At 39.1% G+C, this 24,611-nt stretch overlaps 1 protein-coding gene across 6 annotated transcripts in view; it reads left to right on the top strand.

The window, feature by feature from the left end:
* The window catches only part of LRRC4C (leucine rich repeat containing 4C), a 1,285,379-nt gene that overhangs the window by 152,491 nt on the left and 1,108,277 nt on the right, over positions 1-24,611 (top strand). The window contains exon 4 of one of the 6 annotated variants that reach the window (XR_012076693.1): positions 17,403-17,536. The exons of the other annotated variants lie outside the window; for them this stretch is intronic. The gene's annotated coding sequence lies outside the window, so the exon portion shown is untranslated. Of the gene's footprint in view, positions 1-17,402; positions 17,537-24,611 lie in introns of those variants that run through there. 6 annotated transcript variants of the gene reach the window in all.

The raw sequence follows: 24,611 nt of genomic DNA, 5'->3' as shown, positions 1-24,611 counted from the left end.
CCACTCCCCTTGGTGCTTTGATGGTCCCATTAGCTGTCTTTGGGCTCACAGAAATTAATGACACCATATTGCCTGATTATTCCTAACCTTCTTTTCATCAAGGCCTGTTTAGAGTGATGAGAGTTGACAAAAAGCTGATCATCAGTTGGGCCCAGATTATGTAGATGAACAGAGAGATCTGAAAAAGAACACTCAAAGAGTTTGCCAGAAGATAATTGGTGTGTTATTTTAGCCGGATGAAATAAAATATAATAGAAGGAGAAGAGAAGAGCTTGATTTTTAGCCAGTTGAATAGTCTTTAAGTCATACCCAAGGTAGAGAAGGGTGTCTGGAAAAAATGGTCTTTGGGTCTTTATGATAGATGTTTCAGCTTAAAATGGAAGAGAACTTAGATTCATTAATTGCCTGCCTCACACCAGGAACTGTCACATATTTTCTCTACGTTTCTGTTGGGGCTAAAGAGGCCTGATACACAATACCCTTTCTTTTCTCCACTGAAGTTCAGAAGCAATTGAGAGGCAGACACAGGAAACTGACAGGAGATGAAAATATTGGCTTTATGATGAATGGAGCTGGTGGAAGACGTGACTCAGATGCAACCATGTGTACCTGCAAACATACCCCAACCTATCCCAAATTACAGGCCCAATCCATGGGGGGAAAAAGTGAGACTGCAGAATATTTAGAGAGGGAAGAGAGAGAAAGGAGCCAAACTCTTTAAGTGAAGCTGAATCTTACATACTTAACTATCAGAAGAGTAACTACCCTTAAGTGAGGAAATCCATGGTGTTAGTTACTCCAGCGGAAGTCCCATGGAAACGTGAGGAGTTGGGGGAAAAGGGTTCCCTGCTAACATTTTCCTTTATTTTATGGTTACAATGTTATGAGATACTTGTTGGAGACAAACATTTCTATTTCCCAAGAGCCACATTTCCATATATGCAAGAAATTGTTCTCCCTCCATACCCTGGGAGAGAAAACCATTAGAATATTCCTGACCTTTCTTACTGGCCCTCCTACTTCCCAGGTCTTCCCCAAAGGAGGACAGGTGACCTATATGATTGGTGAATTTAAGAGCAAGAACAGAGTAAGCTTGATTTAACCACCTCTGTCTTTGTCACCTGGATCTTCTGGCCTTCAGAGATGTCCGTCTTGACAGCAAACTTACTTGAGCATATTTTCTGTCCTTGTAGGGAAGCCTGAGGTTGTCCCTTTATGCTCAGGACTTGATAAGTTGGGCTCAGCTATTCAGGGTGAATATTAGAAAGCTTGTTGTGACCACGTAGCTAAGCACGTCTCCATTCAGCTTTATCCAGAATAAAGCTGGCAACGTTAGCATTCTAGAATTACTCTAGTGAGAGTGATTAACTCTCGTTCAGTTCTAACTCAGTATTTGTTGGTTCCCTGAACCTACCAACATCATGGGCCTTAGTCTGCAGCTTTGAAAAAATTGGTGCCACGGATGGTGGCACAAAGATGGCACAGATTTGAAGATTGTTGATAGAGCCTAGGATGGTGACTTCAGTCTTAGGAGTTGGACATGGATAACAAAGACCACACACTCTGACAAGTAAAAGCTGCTAACTGTTTCTAGTTTTTACAGATGCAGAGATAACGTTTAATAGGAGTCCAGGCTTTTGGGGTCCTAGTGAGAAGCAACACGGCGTTGGTGTGTGAGCTGTTGCAGGTGATACTGGCTGACGTGATCAGAAACAGATTTTACCCGAGCAAACGACACGACATGTTGGAATGGGAGTAAGACTTTCATTACTAGTCAGAAATTATTTTAAACTAGCAGAATTTGAGTATATAGGCCTCTTGGAATGGGAAGATTGGGCAATATTTTGCTGCTTTTATTTGGTGAATCAGCTGTGCCTACGACATGGGATATGACACTACAAAGGCATCTGGCTTCCATGGAGCCCCGGTGTGTGGTTCCTGCCAGGCACAGTAGGTGAAACTCGGTCCAACGTTCAAGCACTGTTTTTTTGTTTGTTTGTTTGTTTTGTTACTTTGAACAGCATTTAGAGCCAACAGAAAGAACTGGACTGTGGCAAAGCTCTTTGGCTTATGGGCTTTGTCATTGCTAAAGGTTTAAACCCTCATCAAATGGTGTCAGATTGGCTCCAGATAGGTTAATTACTTAGTTTTTGAATATAATTAAACATATCAGAGTCCTTGACTGTATTTTTGTTGACTAGAGGGTAGAAAATTTTATTGAAAGGATGTGAGCCCTTACTATACACGGGCTATTGGCTTTTTTTTTTTAAACTTAGAAAAGCAACTTCATGTATTGTTATTTTGCATCCAATGGCTAATAAGCCAATAAAGAAGGCCAGAAAGGCCTGTAGTTGGAACATTCTCTCAAAGAAACAATTTTGCTCAGAAAGTCAAGGAGGAACTGGATTGCTTCAGGAAAAAAAAGGAATAACCTAAATTTTACTCTAAGTGCCAGAATCAGAGCAATGAAGTAATAAAAGAAAAGTAAAAAGACACATGGCATGATTAAACTGAAGGAAGAGATATATTTCACAGAGAAAGATTGACAGGTAGATTGGATAGATACATACAGGAAATTAACTATTGGAAGCCAGGCTAGACACACCTGAAAGGGAAAAGAGATGCACCCAGGCTGAACTGCTTTTAACAGGGGGCATGAAAAAGGGCAGATGTCTTGATTGTCAGTAGATCAACAGATATCTAGGATCAAAATAAATCTCACAGCAAAGAAGAGACATAATCTCAGTGAGAGACCCAGGAGTCCTAGAGAGACCATTCAGAGAGATCCTCTAAAACTTGTAGATAGAAGCTAAAAGAACAACTGGAACCATTCCTTGAAGAATGGTTAAAAGAAAAAGGAGAAGAAGGAGAAGGAAATGGAGGGATCTGAGAGTGAAAGAACAGAATCTGTGTAGACGATCTTAAGCTGTATGAGATGACTGCCGAGGTGACATAGCTACCGTAATCCCCTGTGCACTGAAGGAATACGTTTAAGAAATTCATGGAGTTAGAACTCTGTGGGAATAAAGAAGGATGACACATACTAAAGGGGAACCAGGCTAGACAAGAACAGACCAAGCTGAGGTCTGTGTTATTGAGCAGGGAGAGTAAGTTCCTGTCTGAGTTTTTCTACCTCGAAGGGTTAACCTTAAATAATACTTGCTTAAACAGTGAATTTTTTGGCAGATCCCAAATTATCAATATAATATCTCTTCAAAATAGAGGATGAAACAGGACAAAATCTAAGAAATAAAGCTCCTAAAAATAGAAATAACTTAAAAATGGGGGCCAGAAAGGAATATAAAAGCCCGAGAGAAGAAAAATCCTCAGATCCAGCAATTCCTACGAGCCCTACCTGTGGGAGAGAAGGAAAGGGCCAGGATACTATGTGAGAATCTCAACGGAAGTTCCCCCAAAGTGGTGGGATTGACAGAAGTAAAGAGAGCAGAAGAAATATATCGATATTCTACTACTGAGAATAAAAATCTTGAAAAAATTTCAGCAGCCTTTGAAGTGACATAAGTTATTAAAGTCCAAAAAATTTAAAAGTCAGGGAAGGGCAAGGGATCAGAAAAGAAAACATGGCAAAGGTATTCATTCTCATGATACCCTTCGGAGTTTCAATATCAGAAGGATTAGCAGAATGTGTTGAGGGTGAACCTTCAGCAAAATCTAAATCAAGAATGAAGTGGAAACGTCTCCTACGAGGGAGGCTTTATAAGCTCAGTTGATGCAGCGGCAGGAAATAGCAGCAGTAGTCACTTTAGCACCAGACTAGAATGACCTGCTGAAAAGTGGTGCAGAGACCAGGATCTTGTTCAGTGCTAGAGTGGCAGACGCTTAAGGCTTACAGGTGAAAGGGATATTGAAGAGTTTCGGATATCCTGGATGAGAAACTAAGGCAACTCAAAGAAGATCAAGCAACTGGGAATGCCACCATTACCCATCCTTAAAATGTGTAAGGAGGTGATGGACACAGGATGAAAGTAGAGTGCAGTTTTGGGTGTGGCTTTTCCCTTAGAGAGCGCACGTGGAACCACCGTTAATCTCTTGAATAGAAGTCTCTGCAAATGAAGTTTAAACTCACAAGTCAGGGATGGGTGACAGCGTAAGAAACCAAAGTTTACTTCATCTACCCAACTTGTCTCAGGTAGAAACAAATCTCTGCTTGATCTGTGGCAAAAGATGTCTGGATTATACAAATATCCGAGTGCAGATGACCTCATTTTGTTTGGCGAGCTGTACCAGGGGATGGGTTTTTGCTTGTTTCTAAATATGGTAGCTGTAGGCTGGTGCTGTGATAAAATTGTCTTTCCCAGTATCATTTTGTACTCTTTAAATAAGGTGCCCTGACAGCATGCCCTGAGAAAAATATGACATCACTTTTGTAGGATTCCTGCCAAAAGTATATAATCTGAATCTAATCATGAGGAAACATCAGGCAAATCCAAATTGAAGGAGAGTCTACAAAATCACTGGCTTATCGTTTTCAAAAACTGCCAAGGTCATGAAAGGCAAAGAAAAACTTTGAAAGACAAAAAACATAAAAGTCAAAAACAACTTGGAAGACAAACACTACCCACTAAAGGAGATTAAAGAGACAGGACAACTAAACCACACGCCTGGTCCTGGATGTAATCTGGAAAATGGATATTCCATTGGTGAAGTCTAGACAAGGCCCTAGACTAGATACCACTTTGTATCAGTATTAATATCCTGATTGGAAAAAAATATACTGTGGTTATATAAAAGAATATCCTTTTTATAGAGGTAGAGAGATCTCATGTTTTCAATTTACACTTTTTTTTTTTCTTGAAAAAGAGAGTGACTCATAAAACAAGTGTGGTCAATGTTAACATTCGGAGAATCTGGGTGAGGGGTATACAGGTAACATTGCTAGATTTTGCAAATAAAAACATAGAACAACTAGTTAAATTTGAATTTCAGACAAGTAATGGATATTTTGTATCAGAGATTTGTCTTAAATGTTGCGTGGGATATATAAATGTTTAAAAATAGTTGTTTCTTTGAAATTCAAATGTGTCTGGATGTTTTGGATTTTATTTTTAATATTTGGGGCATACTTATATTAAAACAATTATTCATTGTTTACATGAAATTCAGATCTAACTAGATGGTCGATGTTTTTCTTGCAGCCTTCCATGTAGCATTTCTTTGTGCCATTTTTGCAACCTTCTTATAAGGCTTCAATTCTTTCAAGATAAAAAGTTAGAAAAAATGTACGGTATACAAGAGACTAGGGTCAGATTCATTCCTGTTTAGCAATTTTAAGGGACTTGCATCGATTACAGTTAAGGGGGGAGAAAGCATCCTTCTACCTAGAAATTTGACTCAGCATCCTACCGAAAGCCTGGAAAATAGAAATAGGGAAGGACTATAAGCAGTGAGATTTAGTTTACTTGGATCTTACCATGTAGTTGCATTTTGTTTTTGTTTTAATCTCCACTAAAAATTCGATAAGAGGAAGGAGGTTATATTAAATTGGAGGGATTTTTGTTTTGCTGGCATTGCATTATTGGAGTTTATTTATACTATCACCTAAAGTCACCATCTAACATCTGGTACAATATATTAGATGACCAGCTTGCACGTATTTTGAAATGAGAAATGGAACCCCAAGTGTTAATTTTCAGCCTAGGGTACAGTAGGGTCTTAGAGTTAAATAATGTGCTGTTCTGAGATATTTCTGAGCCTTCTGGAGGCGTGCAGGGGGGCAAAACGTTGCCCACTAGCAGTGCCAGGAGAATCACCGGAGGGCCAGTGAGCAGTTGGTGTTAGGGAGGGTCGAACATGGTTTAATGTGACAGGGAGGTAAGTCTGTCTTATTGGAGGTAAAAGGTCAGAGGGTGAATTATAGCCTCTTATTTAAGCTGCATCCTCTACTCAGCTATCAGTAACAAAGCCAGATTTTCATTTTCACTTTCCAAATTGTGTATTCTAATTTTCATTTTTAAAACAGCTTTATTGGAGTTTAATTTATATATAAAACCTGCATATACTTAATATACACAATGTAGTGAGTTTGGACATATGCCCATACCTATGACACTCTCAGCAAAACCAAGGTAGCAGACATACCCCTCACCTCCCAAGTTCTCTTGTGCTGCCCCCCTTTCTTTTTTTTTTTTTAGTTTGGTAACAACAATTAACATGAGATCTGTTCTTGTAGCACAATTTTAAGTGTACAATACTGTGTTGTTAACTACAAAAACAATGTTGTCCAATGGATCTCTAGAACTTACTCATCTTGCGTAACTGAAACTTTATATACATTGAACAGCAACTCCCCATTTCCTCCTCTCCCCAGTCCTCCCCAGCAATCACTGTTCTGCTCTTGACTTCTATAAGTTTGACTATTTTGAATGCCTCATGCACGTGGAATCATACAGTATTGTCTCTCTGAGCCTGGCTTATTTTGCTTAGCGTAATGTCCTCCAGGTAGATTCAATCTCTCAATCCTAAACTTTGGATGGGGAAGAAAAGACTGTTACTTGATTCCCCTCCCTCTCCCAGACTCTTAGCAGCATCTGTAGATGAGGTAAGAGGGAATGTGGTTAAGTATCTTCCTCCAGGTCACATTTATAGAAAGTCTTAAATCCAAATTTAAATCCTGGTTTACTTCACTCCAGTGTTTACATTTTTTCCATCTCTATGACCATCATTAATAATGTAATGATATTATCTAATAGCTACGTAATAATCATAACATTCACCCCCAGTATCAATACCCATTCTTGTTCCCTACACTGCATGGCCTCTTGTCTGTCTGCATTGGTCTAACATATATACAGTATTTAATGCGGAATTGATAATGAAATGAGATACTAAGTGTTTAGTATTTCATGAACTGCTACTGTCTTATTCTGTTGGTGGAGTAGAAACTACTAATCATTTTAAATAATAATAATTTATCTCAGCTCTATGAAGGAGCAACATAAAAACCTCAGTTTACTCATTCAATTCCCAATTCAATTCTTCTTTGTCAAGTTATTCTAAGATTTTCCCTCAAGTTATGAACCAGAGAGCAGACTTTCTTTTCCTTACCAAACCACTGTACTTTCTGTGATAGATAATACAGTATCATTCAGCACAAACTCACCTGCAGCCTGAAGGAAAGCCATCTCAACCAACTCACAGTCTTTTTGAGAGAGAAAATTAAATGCTCATAGTGAGCCACTGAGGTTTTATAGTGATTTGTTATGCAGTATTATTGCATAGCTGACTCTTACAAATTACTCCCAATCTTGTTTGAGAAGCCACTAGGGAAAATACCTTTTGTAGGGAGCGTGCATTAATCCATTCTCTCTGTTGCTCTCACGTTTCTAACCGCTGTATAATGCAGAGAGAGTGAGTGCACTGTGGTACATTATGTGGTAGAGTGAGGGGGTGGTTACCCGCTGCAGCACTTCTCAGCTGTCTTCCTCGGAGACATGCGTGATGGATGGTGTTTACGTGAACGGCACCGTCCCAGGAGGGTCCCTAGGAATTCTTGGCAAGCTAGCTGTAACTCTACCAGCCCTTTCCAAGTCAAGATAGCGTACTGTAATAGATGGAAAAGTGAGAGTGATTTTTTTACAGAGATACTCTCGAATCACTTTAAATGTGTATAAAAATAATGTTCATGAACATTAGTATTTTAATATTAATCTGCCTAACAGCTAATCATGACTTGAACTGTGTGTCATTGTAAGCAGAAACTATTGTAGAGGAATAAATAAGAACCTTATTCCTTATTTTATGGAAGCCTGTTATCTTCTACCTCAGGAGTTGAAATCATGTATTACACCTCAGATTGCATACTGCTGTATCTGGCATACAGTATACACTCAATAATTTCCAGTCACTTTCTTCTTCGTCTCCTCTGGTCCTTCCCTTCAGTGGTCTTCTCAAGATAAGAGACACTTCTACCCTTCTAACACTGGAGAGAAAAATACCCATTTTTCACCCCTGAAACTACTGTTTTGTATGGTCTCATCACTTGTTGGATTTTGTAAAGGAAAACAATGTGAAACTCCCGCTAGCTGCTGTCAGATCCCTTTTCCTGTTGCACAGTGTGCTGCTTAAGACATCTCATTCCAATATCATTGCGTTGCAAGTACTTGCAGTTATTAAAACAGACTCATTTCAGCTATCACAACAGGCTTAGTTTGCTCCGTTTAACATTTTTCTCTTCTACTTAAAGCTCTCTTATTCCACCAGGTGTCGGTGAGACTCGTGGTTCTAGTCCAGGACTTGGAACTGAGAAGGGCTGTATACATCCCATTTTCTCTTTCTACCATCCGTGACTTCATTCTCTTTTCTGCCTTTACTTCTCTGATGTCACAATAAGGAATAAAGGGAAGAAAACTTGGCATTACCTTATGGCAGGTTAGCTGTCTCCTTTCTCAGTAGTAATTGCTAATCACTTCTGTGGCTTTTGTTTGCATTTTGAGGTCTGCTGAAGCCACACTAACGCTGAATGGTATCTCACTTTCCTTTTGTGCAGAAAGTGCTCAACTTCTGGTTCCTTCCTGGGGACATATTTGTTGGTTCTTTTGAATAGTTCTTGTGGTGGTCTCCTCTTACTTAATCTCCGGGGATTAAACGTCTGACGGGGACTCAGCTTCTTCATCCCTAATTTTCAGCCTTCATTCCACTTGGTATTTCCTCACACCTTTGTATGTATACTCCCCTAATCCAGAAGATACCCCGTAGGAGAAGCAGTGCAGTGCAAGCCCTACGCAGCTAGCTGCAGCTAGCAGTAACTTGTCGTCCTGAATGGTAGAACCGCATGTCGTCCTGAATGGTAGAACCGTCAGCATGCTCTTTCATAACTCTGCTATGTCCCTCTCTTGCTCTGTCTGCTCCAGTTGTATGTGGAAGGTCCACAGACTCTGTGGCTTAATGGACATTGTGTCAGTGAATGAAATCCTAGGCTTTCCTTCTTGTAAGACGTCCTGCACTTTACTCATTTATCCCTTCATGTCCTCTTCTCCTCAGCTTCAGAGAGGGGAAACAGGCGGCCTGTCCTAGGGTTATACTTTCCTTCACATGCCTATTTTCTTCTCACTCCTTGTTCCCACCTTTTAACTGCCCTCAGAATATGCAGACAAACCAATCTGATGTCTTTTTATTTTGGTGGTGGGAGGTAATTAGGTTTTCATTTATTTATTTTTAGTGGAAGTTCTAGGGATTCAACCTAGGAACTTGTGCATGCTGGGCCTACACTCTACCACTGAGCTAGACCCCCTCTCCCCAATTTGACATCTTTTGTGCTTGGAACAAACCTGGAATCTCAAGCAAAGAACCATCCTTCTCCAAACACTGCCTAGATTATTTAACAATTAGGTTCTCAAGAGAGCACCATCTCAACCATGAAAGATGATGTGATGTTCACCAAATACTCTTCCTTCCCACCTCCATGGATATGGCATCCTCCTTCTCACCCCATCAACCTTGAGCTCGGTCATGTGATTGTATTTGGCCAATGGAATGTGAATAGATGTGATTCAGCAGAGGCTTTAAAACACCTGTATGGTTTAGCCTGTACTCTTGTCAGGGCCATGAGGAGACTATGCCCCAGGGAGTTGCTGCTATTTTGGGCTTGGTTTCAGAATAGAAGACATAGAGAGCAGACTTGAACCCAAGCCCAGGCAAGCCACTGCTGACTTGGTGAGAAATGACTGTTATTTTCAGCCACTGAGATTTGGGGTTATTTGCTGAAATAATATATGTCAAGTCAAATCTCTGTGCTTTTTATAATCTCAGTGCCTCACACTAAATCTCTTCTACATTCGGGGCCAGCTTCTTGGATGTGTGAGCTATGCAGTCACCAGTGTCCTGATTCTTGGTTTAGTGCTGTATGGTTACTATCTTGAAATTATTAATAAATTTTGGACAACAGGCCCTGTATTTTCATTTTTCATTGTATTCCATCAAATTATGTAGCTAGTCCTGTATCTGACTTAGGTATTTTAATGGGAATTTGTCAGAGAGCAAACAGCAGCCTTATCTTGCAGCATGATAACTCTGGTTTTTGCTTCATGATATGATACACACAGGCGTATTCACAAATGATCCAGCAATCACACTCCTGGTCATATATCTGGCAGGAACTCTAATTGGAAAAGATACATGCACCCCAGTGTTCATAGCAGCACTATTTACAATAGCCAAGACCTGGAAGCAACCTAAATGTCCATCCATGGATGACTGGATAAAAAAGTTTTGGTATAAATAGGTTTACATGATAATCTGTATAAGAGCGTAAGATTAAAATTTACCCCAATTCCTTGTTTAAGGGACATATTTATTAAAACATTTTTTTTTGAAGCAGTTATTCAGACTGAAGCCTTGAAATTTCGTCAGTGATCGAGGAAAGTATGTGCACATAAATGCCTTTGCTTGTCCTAGTATTCAGTTGAGATATTTAGTTTATTTTAGAGCTACCTGGATCATTGTGAATGAGAGAGCCATTTCATGTCATTTCTACTGCAAGTATCAGTAAAGATTTCTGAGAAGTTGTGGGCCTCTGAAAAACTTATTTAGAGCTCCATCCATTTTACAGTTATCTCCTCCAAGATATGTGTACCTGTTGAGGAGACCGGAGTGCAGGACTGAAGCAGTGAGCACTGCGCTGAGAGGAACCAATAAAAGAGCCTACAGAGACACGTTCATCTATCCATCTACATATACTACATTTAGAGTCATTTTGGTTCCACCTTATGAATTCACTGAATCTACAGATATTTACTTAATGGCAGGCACTGTGCTGAGCACCAAGGCTATCCAAGAAGCAAAGAAGGCCCCTGTTTTATAAAGCTAACTCTAGTAGTTATTTTAAAAGGAAAGAGGAGGACAGTGCTCAGCCTGGAATGGAAGGAGGACATACCTCTGTCAGCTCGCAGCTCATAAAAAAAATATCTATGAGCTCCTGCTATAGAGATAAATAAACTGTTTGTGACATTATAGTTCACATTTTACAATGTCTGTTCACATATGTTTGACCATGATCTTTTGTGAACCCATTCTAATTACCTTGAGAGATAAGAAAATTGAGACTAGGCGTACAATAAAAAGCTGTTATCTGGCAGGAAGATTTAAATTTATCCTCTTGACCGCAAGAATCAAGATGAAGAGTAGAAGCTACCCAGAAATAAATGGGTATGTCTGAGAATGCTGTGCGTTGTTCCATCTCAGGAGGGTGTACGTTCTAACATCAGGGGAGCACACACCCTTCCAGATTCCTTCCACTCTGGGACCCTAATCCCATATGTATCCTTTCCAAGATCCCAGTGGTTTTCAAACTTCTGTGTCCTTCATGATGACTTAATGGAGCTTGATAAAAATAGGAATGCCTGGACCCAACTAAAACCACACGAAGTAGTATCAGTGGGAGCTGGGACTCTCTTTCATGAAGTACAGGATCTTCCCGATGTGAACCAAAGTTTGGGACACTTTACTACATCAGATTTTTTTTTTAGCCTATGCTTAAAGAAGCACTTTAAAGTAGTGGATTTTAAAATTTTTTATTAACCCTTTTTTTCTTGTTGGAGTAAGAGCACTTCACCTGAGACTCTACCCTCTTCACAAATTTTTAGGTGTACCGTAGAGTATTATTAACCATGGGCACAGTGTTGTGCAGCATATCTCCAGAATTTATTCTTTGACTGAGAAACACAATAAGAAGTTAAGATCCAAAATGTTGGAGAGGGTGTGGAGAAAAAGGAACCCTCCTACACTGTTGGTAGGAATGCAGTTTGGTGCAGCCATTGTGGAAAACAATATGGAAATTCCTCAAAGGGCTAAAAATAGACTTACCATATGATCCAGCATTCCCACTCCTGGGCATATATCCAGAAGGAACCCTAATTCAAAAAGATACCTGCACCCCAATGTTCACAGCAGCACTATTTACAATAGCCAAGACATGGAAACAACCTAAATGTCCATCGACAGATGACAGGATAAAGAAGTTGTGGTATATTTATACAGGGGAATATTATTCAGCCATGAAAATGACAACACAGTGCTATTTGCAGCAAGATGGGTTTCCTTGGAGAATGTCATTCTAAGTAAAATAAGCCAGAAAGAGAAAGAAAAATACCATATGATATCACTTATATGGGGAATCTAAAGAAAAAAAGAAGACAAATGAACTTAAATATAAAACAGAAACAGACTCACAGACAGAATACAAACTTGTGGTTGCCAAGTGGGGAAGAGGGTGGGAAGTGACAGACTGGGAGTTCAAGATTTATAGATACTGACAGGTATGTATAGAATAGATAAACAAGTTTTTAATGTATAGCACAGGGAACTATATTCAAGATCTTGTGGTAGCTCACAGTGAAAAAGAATATGAAAATGAATATATATATATATTCATGTATGACTGAAAAATTGTGCTGTACACCAGAAACTGACACAACATTGTAAACTGAGTATAATACAATAAAAAAACAAAAAATAAAAAAAAGAAGTTACAATCCATATGTAAGTAAATAACAGAATAGTCATTTTCCATAGCAGTACTTATCTCGACTACATATGATGAAACCTAATCTTTACTTCTGCATTTTATAAATGCAAATTGTGCTTCAATAAATTAATGTCACTTACCCCTAATGGACCATGACCCACATTTTGAAAAATACACTTTTAGAGAGATGGCCTCAGAACTTGAAGATAGAAATCCACAGACCCCATTTAAGCCAGAACAGCCTGGTAGCTAATTCCCTTTCTCTCTCTCATTCTCTGTGGATTTTTTTTTTCAATTTTATATTCTGTTCTACTTAAGATTTTATATAAAGAAAGTATTCCTTAGATTTAAAAAAAAACATTTTTTAACTCTTCTAGACATAGCAAGCTCCCTATTAGAGGCTTGGCCCTAAAGGAGATAAGACTAATGAGTAAAACACTATCTCTGCCCTCAAGTTGCTTATGATATAATTGATGAGCTGTGACTAATCCATGTGAAGCAAATAGTAGATTATTAAGTGCTAGGGAGATATGGCAGAATACCAAAAATATCTCAGGCCTGGGAGTTAAGGCATTCGATTAGAAATAATTGTTCAGCTCTCACTGTGTGCCAGGCTTTGTTCTAGGCATTGGAATATAATGGTGAATAAGACATGGTGTCTGCCTTCAAGGAGCTGACAGTCTGGAGGGAAAATTAGAAAGAAAGAGGCTTTGACACCCAGTTGTGATCAGTGCTAAAAAAGAAGTACACGGGTTACCACAGAAGAACCCGTTGCCTGTCGAACAGGTGAGGAAGAAGGGACTTCTGACCTTGGAGATGTAAATTGGAGCTAATGGGGAGGAGATACCTGGGTAGAAGGAGCAGAGTCCCAGGGGAAGGGGCTCAGGAGCACGTGGTCCGGCCCTGGGGGAAGTGCACGTAGTTTAGGAAGTCTGGAGGGCGAGGGGAGGGTGAGAGGGCTGATGGGAAAGAAGTTAGCAGGATATGTACGGGACTCGGCCTTGAATGCCATGTGAAATAATTTCCTCTATCATCTACTGAGTGCTTTGGAAGAGTCATTCAAGTGTTGCTACCAGCCAGAGTCAAGATTAGATACGCACTTGAGGATAAGTGCTTGGACTCATGGATGGAAACTGGAGAAGGGTTCAGTGGGTTGCAGGGAGTTAAGACAGGACTGTGCTGCAGTATTAAGTAAGAGGAAATTAAGACATAAACTGGGCCACGGGCAGTGTGACCAGAGCTGAAGAGTGAAAAAATGAAACTATAATTACTACAGGACCTGATGATTGACTTAAATTCTAATTTTGCTGCTAACTAGAAGTAATATTTTAGGTAAGTCATTTAACTTCAGGTTTTCCCATGATTAAAATGACAATATTAGAAAATATATTCTCAAAGTGTTATTTCCCTGCTTAAAATGTCTGAAGTTATAACATTTTCTAATATTTACCCTGATTAAGGAGAAAGATGGGTAGGAGTGACCAAGATAAAAATGGTCAATTGTTTGGTCCTGAAAAATGTTGGCTCATATTTTAGATATTTATTAAAATGGGTGTGAGACTTGAAAAAAAATAGCAGACTTAAGATATATTAAATGTAATTTATTAAATAAACTTGAATGTGTCACTTTACATACAATTACAGGTGGAAGAACATATTTCTTCCCACTCTGTAGCTCCTTTTCCAGAGCTGTCTGAGTTCATTCTTTTCCTGACTTCCTCACTGGAAGCTGACTGCATTTTGAGCCTTGTACTGCTAGTGTCTGATTTTCTGTACTCTGATATTCTCCTCTAAATACATGTGTTGTGGTTGTTGGATAATTTGTAGCTCACTGTAGATATTAACATTGCTTGTTTCTGGTAGCTGACTAATGTGCTTATTTTAGGTAGCTCATTCCTTTGATGGTAAAGATTATGTGCTGAGAGATATTGAGTGCCAATTTTGTGGAAAGATATTGCTTATGCTAATTCATTTGCCTAGGCATTAAATTTGGTGCATTTACAGTTCAGCAAGATCACTTGGTTTTTCTATTATGGTGCAACAGGAAATAGATTTCTATAGAGTTCTGACTATTATTAAGGGTTATAGGAGCTAGGAGGTAGTAATAATAATAGTAGTAATAATCACTACCATTCATTAAGTGCTCACTGTGTGCCAGGAGTTACTCCAAGTTGGGTTTTTCTGGATAAATTTTTTGCATACATTTTCTCGTATAATCCTTTCAGCCCTCTGGAGGGGAGATACATTTCAGTTCCCATTTAAAGATGAGAAAACTCAAGCCCATGAGCTCACCTTCCTGTGTAGGTTCAGGATTTCAAGGAACGGTCTCACTTTTATATGCTTCCTCCTCCTCCTCTTATTTTTCCTCTTCTCTCCTTCTGCCTCATTCTCTCTCTCATGTCTCTCTCCCTCTCTCCTTCAAGTTATTCTTCTTTCTCTCCGTCCTTCTTAATTAGAATGAACAATAACAGCACACAATGGCATAGAATATTTATGTGAATTAGTTAGGGTGAAATAATTAAAAGGCGCAATTAAAAATGAACGGGATCCAATAGCCCATTGAAGTGCCTTTGGCTTTCAGTATGTAAAGTGTAGATAAGACCCTGGGGGGGTTCTTTTGTTTTCTCCCTCTGTCTCATTATTTTCTCCCCTTCCTCCTCCACTGCGACTGCTACTTTTACTGCTGCTTCTATTCTCTCCCTGTCTCCCTCCCCTTCCTTGCAGGTTTTGTCTTTAGGAGTGAGCACACTGCCTCAGGCATCACCCAGCAGGACACCCTGTAAGGGCTATCACACAGAGCTTTAGATGGATTAACTGTGACGCTGGGAATCTCAGGGTGTTGACTGAGGACGAATGGGGCTATTTTGGATACAGAACACAATTACAGAGTCCACATTGGCGGAGTTTCACAAACAACCTTGACTTTTAATTTTCAACCTGTGTTATATCCAGGTCAAAATGTATCTGTTTACAGGCACCTGAGAGCAAATAGATGGTTTCTCACTTCTAGATCCCACTCCTAGAGCCTCTAGCAAAAATCCCCATGTCTTTTCTAAGGTGGTAAGAATACAGGCTCTGATCTGGATATGTTGTTTCATCCGGACCAGATTTACCATGGTCCGAGTATTTGCCCCCTGGCTTCCCCAAATTAAATTCTACCATCAGATAAGTTTGTTTGCCCTTAACTGTAAAAAGATTGGTCTTTCATCAAATGCAATTATGCCAAAGATGAATGACATCAAAAGCTGAGAATTAAGACATCAAGCCCAGGCAAGCTGGCTGGATGTCAACTGAGAGTCATTCTAATACAAGGAAGCAGGGAGGGAGCGGGAGGCTGCGGGGAGCTGCCTCTCAGAACTGGAGCTACGATGGAAGCACAGTGCTGAGGATGAGACGGAGAGGAAGGGAGCTGTCCAGTGAGACAGCAAACGTCCCAGCTGATCACAGGAGGCTCCATGTCCAGGGTTGACTTTAAGTCAGGCTTTTGTTTGCTTTTTAACATGGCTTTTCAAAGAATCAAGCCGAACCCAGAAAAGAGAGAATCAGTTTGTTTGTAGGACTAAGACTGAGGCCCTGAGGAGTAGACCGTTTACCTGTTAGTGTTGGAATGATCGCAGGGTCGTATCATGCAGGGAGACATCTCAGTCTGTATGGACGGCTATCACAAAACACTGTAGACTGGGCAGCTTATAAAAGCCAGCAATGTATTTCTTACAGTTCTGGAGGCGGGGTGTGTGAGAAGGTGCCAGCTTGCCTGGGTGAGAGCCTTCTTCCTGATTCCAACCAGCACCTTCTTACACAGTAGAAGGGGCAGGGGAACAATCTACGGTCTCTTTGATAAGATCACTAATCCCGTTCTTCAGCTCTGCTCCCCAAAACTAATCACCACCAAAGGCCCCACCTACTAGTACCATAATCCTTGGGGGTTAGGATTTCAACATATGAATTTGGGTGGGGGACACAAACATTTAAACTGTAGGAGAGTCCAGTTGCTTAAGTTTAAAATCAAGCACTGTGATTTACAGCTGTCTACATTTGTACGGGTGACTTAACCTCTCCAAGCCTCAGTTTCTTCATCTGTAAAATGGAATCAATAAAAACACTCACCTGTATAGATTTAAGCAAGATTACTAATGTAAAGTAGCAGATATAATGACTAAAAAAATGTTGCTTCTGATTGTTTTCATTAAACTATTATGCTCAGAAGTAAAGAATTCAGGATTTGCTAAGATGGAAATAAAACACAGTCGCCATATTGTGTAATGTACTTCGCTCTGACTAAGCTATGCTTTCCTCAAGCTAGCTACCCCAAAGTGTCTTCTGAAATAGGTTCTTGGATCTTAGTTTAAAGGAACTTTGTAAGTGCAAATATAGTCCTACATATAGTGTCTTCTGCCCTCTTCTGGCTTCTACAAGAAATTCAATAAACTAAGTAGAAAGTGCATTTTAAAAATTTTATTTTTAGTGGACACCCACAGTTTACCACGTCTCTCAGTTCTAGATGAGATCTGTAATATTTTGTATGAAGATGGGAGATACCAGAACCTTTGAGATTTTTTCAGTTTGCTTTTGAGATGGAGAATTCATTCTGTTATTTTATTCAATCATATTCTTCTAGTGCCATTCTACATATTGTAACTACTAACTAAATAATTTAACAGTGTCACAAATTATTGCTGAGGCTTAAGTCTGAGGTCATTAGAATTCCTGACATAATTAATCAGATGTTTAAAATAGAACCGGCATGCGAGAAACTTTGATTATAGAAAAAGCCTGAGGCTAAAATTCCCACTTCTATTAGAGACTGTATTGGATTTTAACTCATTTTCTTCCAGCCTTTAACAAATAAGTAAAAGCATAATTTGTAAAGGTAGGGCAGTTCAGGCAGACTGACACCTGGGGCTCTCCATTTTTATTTCAGATGCACTGTGGATTGCGTACCAGTTTGCGGTGCCTTTGAAAGGCAGTATTTGAACTTATCTGCACAATCTCACACCCAGCCAGAGGTGTCATGGCATGGCAATAGATTTCCTATTAAAATGTGATGCCAAAATAGACGTTTGTGTTGGTCAATACAAGGGAGCCAGAGGACAGCTTGCTGTGATGGGATGGGTCACGGTCGGCAGAGATCAACTTCCTGAAAGATCCAGTGCTAAGGGCAGGCTCACGCATCTCAGGGCTTCCTGCAGTTGGAAAAGATTAGCTAGACAGAATGAAAGGAACGTTGGAGGGGAAGCCCAGTTGTCGTGAAGAGAAGAGAGGAACAAATGACTGAAGATGAAAGCAGCAGAGCATTTGTGACGTCAGCTGCAGGTTTTCTGTTGCCATTTTAGGTTGTGTAATTCAGGGGTTGTCAGAGCCATAATCCAGACTGCTGTTTCCCAACCAATTCCCCAGGTACTAATCTTTGGAATTTATGTTTCCCAGATGACTGTATCCACAAACAACTAAACTCCTTCACAGCAAGAAGCCTTGCTTAGTCATTAAAACATATTACTAGTCATAAGAATAAGCAGGTACAAACAGTCTATCCAGTTTGAACAAAGGAGAAGCATGGGAGGATTTCCCTTATAAATTTTAAAACGTATTAAAAGAATGCAGTACTTAGAAGTATTTTCCTAACTCCCCAAACTGCAGACAAAATAATGGAAAAAGACATCAGATTAAGAGACAAATGCTAGCCTCTGACAAATATGATATAAACTCAGAAGGAAGTAGTGTTTCTCAATATGACTGAGATAATTGCTTAAAAATTTAGGAGAAACTATTAAAGCTTTAAATAACATCACATGACAAAATTTATTTCAGGAAGATTACAGAGTTAAGTGTATTTTAAAAGTAGAATCATGAAAGAACCATTAAATGCATATTGTTGTATGTATATGAGGCCCTATTTTAATGCCCTGAAAATGACTTTTTTATTGATAATTATTGACAAAGGAATATAGTTGTGTGATCCAGAATTTTTAGTTGCAAAAAAAACCCCAGAAAGCTCTCTAGCTAGTTAAAGTACAAAGGGAATTTACTAAAGGATATCAGATCACTGAAACTCTAGGAGTTAGATTATTATGACTTGAGACCATGCAGCCAAGGAAAATGCCGGATCCATGCTGTGTGATGGGTGCAGACGCAATCCCACCATCTCTAAACAGGAGGTTTTCCCTTAGACTCTGACAGTGGGCTCTACCACTGAGCCACTGCCACAGCAGCTCCTGAAAGCTCCATGCCTCCTGGTAATGCTATGCCAAGAAATGGATTCCATGTGGAGTCTCTTTCCTTAGGTCACCCTCTTCCCAGTAGGAGACTGAAGCTTCAGATGCGTGTTACTGACAGAGCCTGGATCATCTAGGCCATGACCCAGGCTGGAAAAGTGAATTGGCTTCTCCCTTGGATTAGTAGGACTCATGATGCAGAGATTGCTTCAACTATAGTTAAGATGTTGAGAAGAGAATGTACAATGGAAAAAATACAGCCTCTTCAGCAAGTGGTGTTGGGAAAGCTGGACAGCTGCATGTAAATCAGTGAAGTTAGAACACTCCCTCACACCATCCATAAAAGTAAACTCAAAATGGTTTAAAGACTTACACATAAGACAAGCCCTCCTAGAAGAGAACATAGGCAAAACATTCTCTGAGATAAACTGTAGCAATGTTTTCCTAGGTCAGTCTACCAAGGTAAGAGAAATAAAAGCAAAAGTAAACAAATGGGACCTAACTAAACTTGTAAACTTTTGCCCAGCAAAGGAAATCATAAAAAAAAAAATGAAAAGACAGCCTACTGACTGAGAAAATATTTGCAAACTATGTACTGACAAGGGCTTAACTTCTAGAATATACAAACAGCTCGTACAATTCAGTAACAACAACAAAATATACAACCCAATCAGAAAAAGTGCAGAAGACCTAAACAGACATTTTTCCAATAAAGACATACAGATGGCCAAAAGGCACATGAAAAAATGCTCAATACTGCTAATTATCAGAGAAATGCAAATCAAACTACAGTGAGGTATCACACTAATCAGAATGGCCATCATTAAAAAAGTCCACAAATGATTAATGCTGGAGAGGATGTAGAGAAAAGGGAACCATCCTACACTGTTGATGGAAATGTAATTTGGTGCAGCCACTATGGAAAAGAATATGGAGATTCCTTAGAAAACTAAAAATAGGCTTACCATATGATCCAGCAATTGCACTCCTGGGCATATATCTGGAGGGAACTCTAACTGGAAAAGACACATGGACCCCAATGTTCATAGCAGCACTGTTTACAATAGCCAAGACTTGGAAGCAACCTAAATGTTCAACAGCAGATGACTGGATAAAGAAGTTGTGGTATATGTATACAATGGAATACTACTCAGCCATAAAAAAGAATGAAATAATGCCATTTGCAGTAACATGGATGGACCTAGAGATGATCATACTAAGTGAAATAATACAGACAGAGAAAGACAAATGCCATATATCACTTGTATGTGGAGTCTAAAAAAATAACACAAATGAACTTATTTATAAAACAGAAATAGACTCACAGACATAGAAAACAAATTTATGGTTACCAAAGAGGGAAGGGGAGAGAAAGGTTAAATTAGGAGTTTGGGATTAGCAGATACAAACTACTATATACAAAATAGATAAAGAACAAGGTCCTCCTACCTATATATCACAGGGAACTATACTCAATAGCTTGTAATAAACTACAATGAAAAAGAACATGAAAAAAATATATATACATGTATGTATAACTAAATCACTATGCTGTGCACTAGAAACTAATACAATGTTTTAAATCAACTATACACCAATAAAAAAATGTTGAGAAGATCCTGGGGGCAATAAATATGACATATATTTCCTGCATGCTCACAACATGAATAAATGATACATGCAAAAGCTTTATACGTGCTATGAAGCCCATTTTTGAAAAGCAAATTCTATATCCATGCAGTGAAATAAAGAAGACTCTAAAGAATAAATGATAGCATTGCATGTGGGAGACGCTGGTAGGTAGAATTTGGTATATTTTTTAGTATCATGATCATACGCTTGTGTTTTCTAAATTCTCCACAATACATATATATTACTTTATTGAAAAAAGAAAAATTAGCAGAAATTGATACCCACAAAATTATTCTATAGCCAATGTAACCCAATATCTGATTTGGAATTGAAAGTAACAGTAGAATGTTTAAAACCAAAGTCCCTCTTTTTTCATGTGAGAAACTGAGGATAGGCTAGGATAAAGAGGCTTGTACAAGCTCATACACTCAGAAGATAGTGAAGCCAGGTCAGAAATCCATATTTGTTGGACTTTAAGATCAGGGATTTTTCCATTTCATCTTGGGTTTTTATATTGTATCTATGACAGTTGGACAAAATGTTAAAGGATATTTGTCTTGTACTTCATGGCCAATGGATATATAATCCTCATTCCATGAGAATTTCCAGTTATTTTGGAATTTATCATGGAAGTCCCTATGAGGTGGAGAAGAGAATGCAGTATAAGTTAACCCAGCCTCTTCGTCCTGCCAGTGAGAGTAACTTTTGATTCCCTCTTTGATTCAGTTTTCTCAGCTGTGGAATGTGAACTCAAAACACTAATGCTGCTTTGAGATAAGTTTATGAAAAGAACCACGAGCATGGAATGGCTCCAAATCAAGATGCTTACTTGCTTGGAAAGATGAAATCAATTTACTGTGTGAATTGCAAAGAAAGAACATCTCTTTCGAGTTGCAAAACGTATCAAAATTACCATATCTGGGAGAGAGAAATCTTTTTGTAAAGGGTGATGTGTGGGGGAGTGAAGGAGAGATGAACAAGACAGTCACCGTCTTCTGGGTGATAATTAGCTTCCTGAGGGCTGGGGCCAGAGTCACTTTGCTTTTCCCAGTGCAAGCCCAGTGTCTAAACTGTAACCTGGGGCTCAGGGAAAGCTGAGATGTAGGTTATCTTTATACTGCATCTTTATAATAATTATGGCCTCTGATCTAGTGCTTGGTATTTGCCAGACATTGTGTGAGGTACTTAATGTCTTATTTCTGTCTTGAATGCTTTTTTGGGGGGGAGGGCGGGGAGAAAAACTGAAGAGATTGACTAGAAGCTTACAGGGCATGTGCTCAGTTCACAATGACTCTCTATCTGGAAAATCTATCCCCAACTTGATCTACAATCTCCTTAGTGGTCATTTTTGTAAAACAGGAGCCTGTCTTCTGGTCACTGCAAATTGAGCCAGGATGGATATCTTTACTGAAACTGGGTCATTTTGATTCTTTCTCCCATGAATTTGCAAATGAAGTTAAGACTCTGAGGCTGTTAATAAGCCTCTGGAGGTGGCAAGAAGAGTAATATGCAAACTCCAGAATTCTGAGTCTCTAGAAAAAGAGAATGGAATGTGAAGCAGGTGCAGAGAAGGGGGAACAGATCAAAGGTAGAGTCTTGACATTTATCCCCAGTAAATGTTTTTACTTAAAACTCAGCTTCAAACTCCTGGATTCTAAGGCTATCGTCTCTTTGCTTAAGCTAACTAGAATTGGTTTTTGAAAGTTAGAATCTAGAATCTTGGTTATTACAGGGTATAAATAAAACATGTCCATTCATACATACATCCATGGAAATGTTATCTCTTATTCTCACAACACATCCAAAAGTGGGTATTGTCACCCCCATCTTACAGGTGAGCTCAGCAAGTGGAAGCAATTTCCCCCAACAATCTACTTAGATTAGTTAGAGCTGGTCTGAGGTTAGAATAGTTTAAAATCCTGTGATCTCCCTAGTGTCTATATCATGCCCGATCTAGATTTATTCATTTTTTAACATGCATTTGTGGAGATCTTGTTAAGGCCCAGGCACTATGTTTCTGTGGTTTCACCAGGGTTGCCAAGTAGTAGGAGATGTTTACATGGGGTTGCATCCGTTTGTGCCCATGTAGATGGCCAAAGGATGCTCAGCTCAATGTTAACGAATAATCTCTGAGACTCATTATTTACACACTGTACTTTCAGTAAAGAGAAAATTAAGGCGAGACCAGCTTTCAAAAGGAGGTGTCGGAGGCTTTTGGTATTACTAAAATCTTTTCATAACAAGCACTTACTGAGCTACTGTGTGTATTTAAACTGGATCAGCTGCCACCTGGTGTGATTTTTGTCCTTGGTCTTCAGACAGAATGTGGCTGGGATTGTGCTCACTGGACATGAGCGCCTGTTTTAGAATTTTTTTAAGTGATCTGAAGAAGATTTGATGCGTTGATGGTCTAGTAATATCTCAAACTTCCTATTAAACACAGAGAAGATGTGTAACTTTCTCAAGGTCACAGAGCTATCTGGTTGCAGTGATGGGCTTGTCAGCTAGGAATACACTGCCAACAGAAATTATGTGGAATAATTTCTATTTCTTCTTATTCCTCCAAATAACAACACATGCCAATTAGATTCATGTCAGAACCATAATATAGTCTCCCCCCCTCAATCTGTCTTTTCTGAATGAATGAAAGTAAAGGGGGAAAATTACAGGTTTTTATAGTTAGAATCTATAGTGCTTAGGATAGAGTAATAAAAGGACCTATATTAATTATATACATTGTGGCTTACTGTATAATTCTACCTTCTTGTATTAGGACACAAAATTTCTCTAAATGCCATGATTTAAAAAAAGCACAATCATTAATGTCATTCTCAAATGTAATTATATTCTTTTTAAAAATGACAAGACTCATAGCACCTCAGTTTTTATAAGATACATGGTTCTATCTTTTGGAAAATACAAATAAAATATAAAATGTAAACAATGTGGTTGATAACTCTGGAAATGGAGATCATTCATGGTTTCTAATCTCAAGAGAGCTTCAGTGCATTATCATAACAAGAATTTTAAATAATAATAATGACAACATTTAATACTTATAGAGTACTTACTGTGACCAGGCAGTGCTCTAAATGCTCTACGTGTCTCAATTCAGTTGTCAGAATCACCTGTTCACCTGTGAGGTGGCTGTATTGGTATTTCACTTAACAGATGAGGAAAATGAAGCACAGAGATTACTAAGTGATTGGGCTCCAGTATTTATCAGCTACTTTCTAGGTAAGGAGATAGGTCCGTCCCACCCTTGGTCTTTGAATGCAGCCCTCATATATATCACACCTAAATGGTTAAGCAGTTTTTCCTGACGAGGCTCCAACCATACTTGGCTTGAACTGTTTTCTCCCTCCTTTTGCCAAGTGAACCCCCTTCAAAACTTCAAGGCTCATAAAAAACACACTCCCTTTTACAAGTTTTTCTTCTAACAAACTTCCATTGTTTCTTCATTCATATTCCCCTGACCTTTTTTTTCATAATGCCTGCACCCTAATTTGGAACGTCATCAACTGCCTGACTCCTCCGAAGGACAAGTTTTATTTACCGCGTTATGAATCCCTTTGGTACTGGACACTCCTCCCTTCATAAGACTTTTCCTCTCTAGACTTTCAAAACACATCCTCTACAGCTGCTTCTCTTGATTTTCTGGTTGTTCCAGCTCAATATTCATAATGTTCCCCTCTCTGTTTGCTTATTAAATGATGGAAGTCCATGACCGAGATCCCCAAATAAGATCTAACATCCAAATGGTTGTTAGGTCTTGTTTTAGGATCTCAGTAGATATTAGCTGAATAATTCAGCCTTATGAAGTCTAGCTCTGCCTGTTACGGCTCATGAACTAGCATGGGCTTAGGCGTTTCTAATCAGGTCTAATGCCGTGCTTTCTATTATTGTACTGTTTTCTTTCCTCATTCTTTGTTCTCTGGATGAGTCACTTTTTACCGAGTATCACATACAGACACACACACAGGACAGTGGGATGTCACGCACTAGATTGGGTGCTGGGTCACTGGTGGTACCTTCAAGACAATTATCTAGGTGAGGGAACCAGCTTGTACTATCTTCTCTGTCTTCTTCAATCTCCATTTCATTTTCACACTCATGCCACAGTTCTTTGGAAAATATCTAACTGTCCCTAGTCAAAATTCTATTTTTATATATTCATTTCTTTTTTATACAATGTTTAAAGGCTACATTCCATTTACAGTTATTGCAAAACACTGGCTATATTCCCTGGGTTGTACAGTACATCCTTCTGGCCTGTCTTACACCAG

This window comes from Vicugna pacos, chromosome 10, assembly GCF_048564905.1.
Source record: "Vicugna pacos chromosome 10, VicPac4, whole genome shotgun sequence".
In the NCBI taxonomy this organism is placed as follows: domain Eukaryota; kingdom Metazoa; phylum Chordata; class Mammalia; order Artiodactyla; family Camelidae; genus Vicugna; species Vicugna pacos.
The sequence above is the reverse complement of the archived record's forward strand: the minus strand, read 5'-3'. Positions and strand labels throughout refer to the sequence as shown.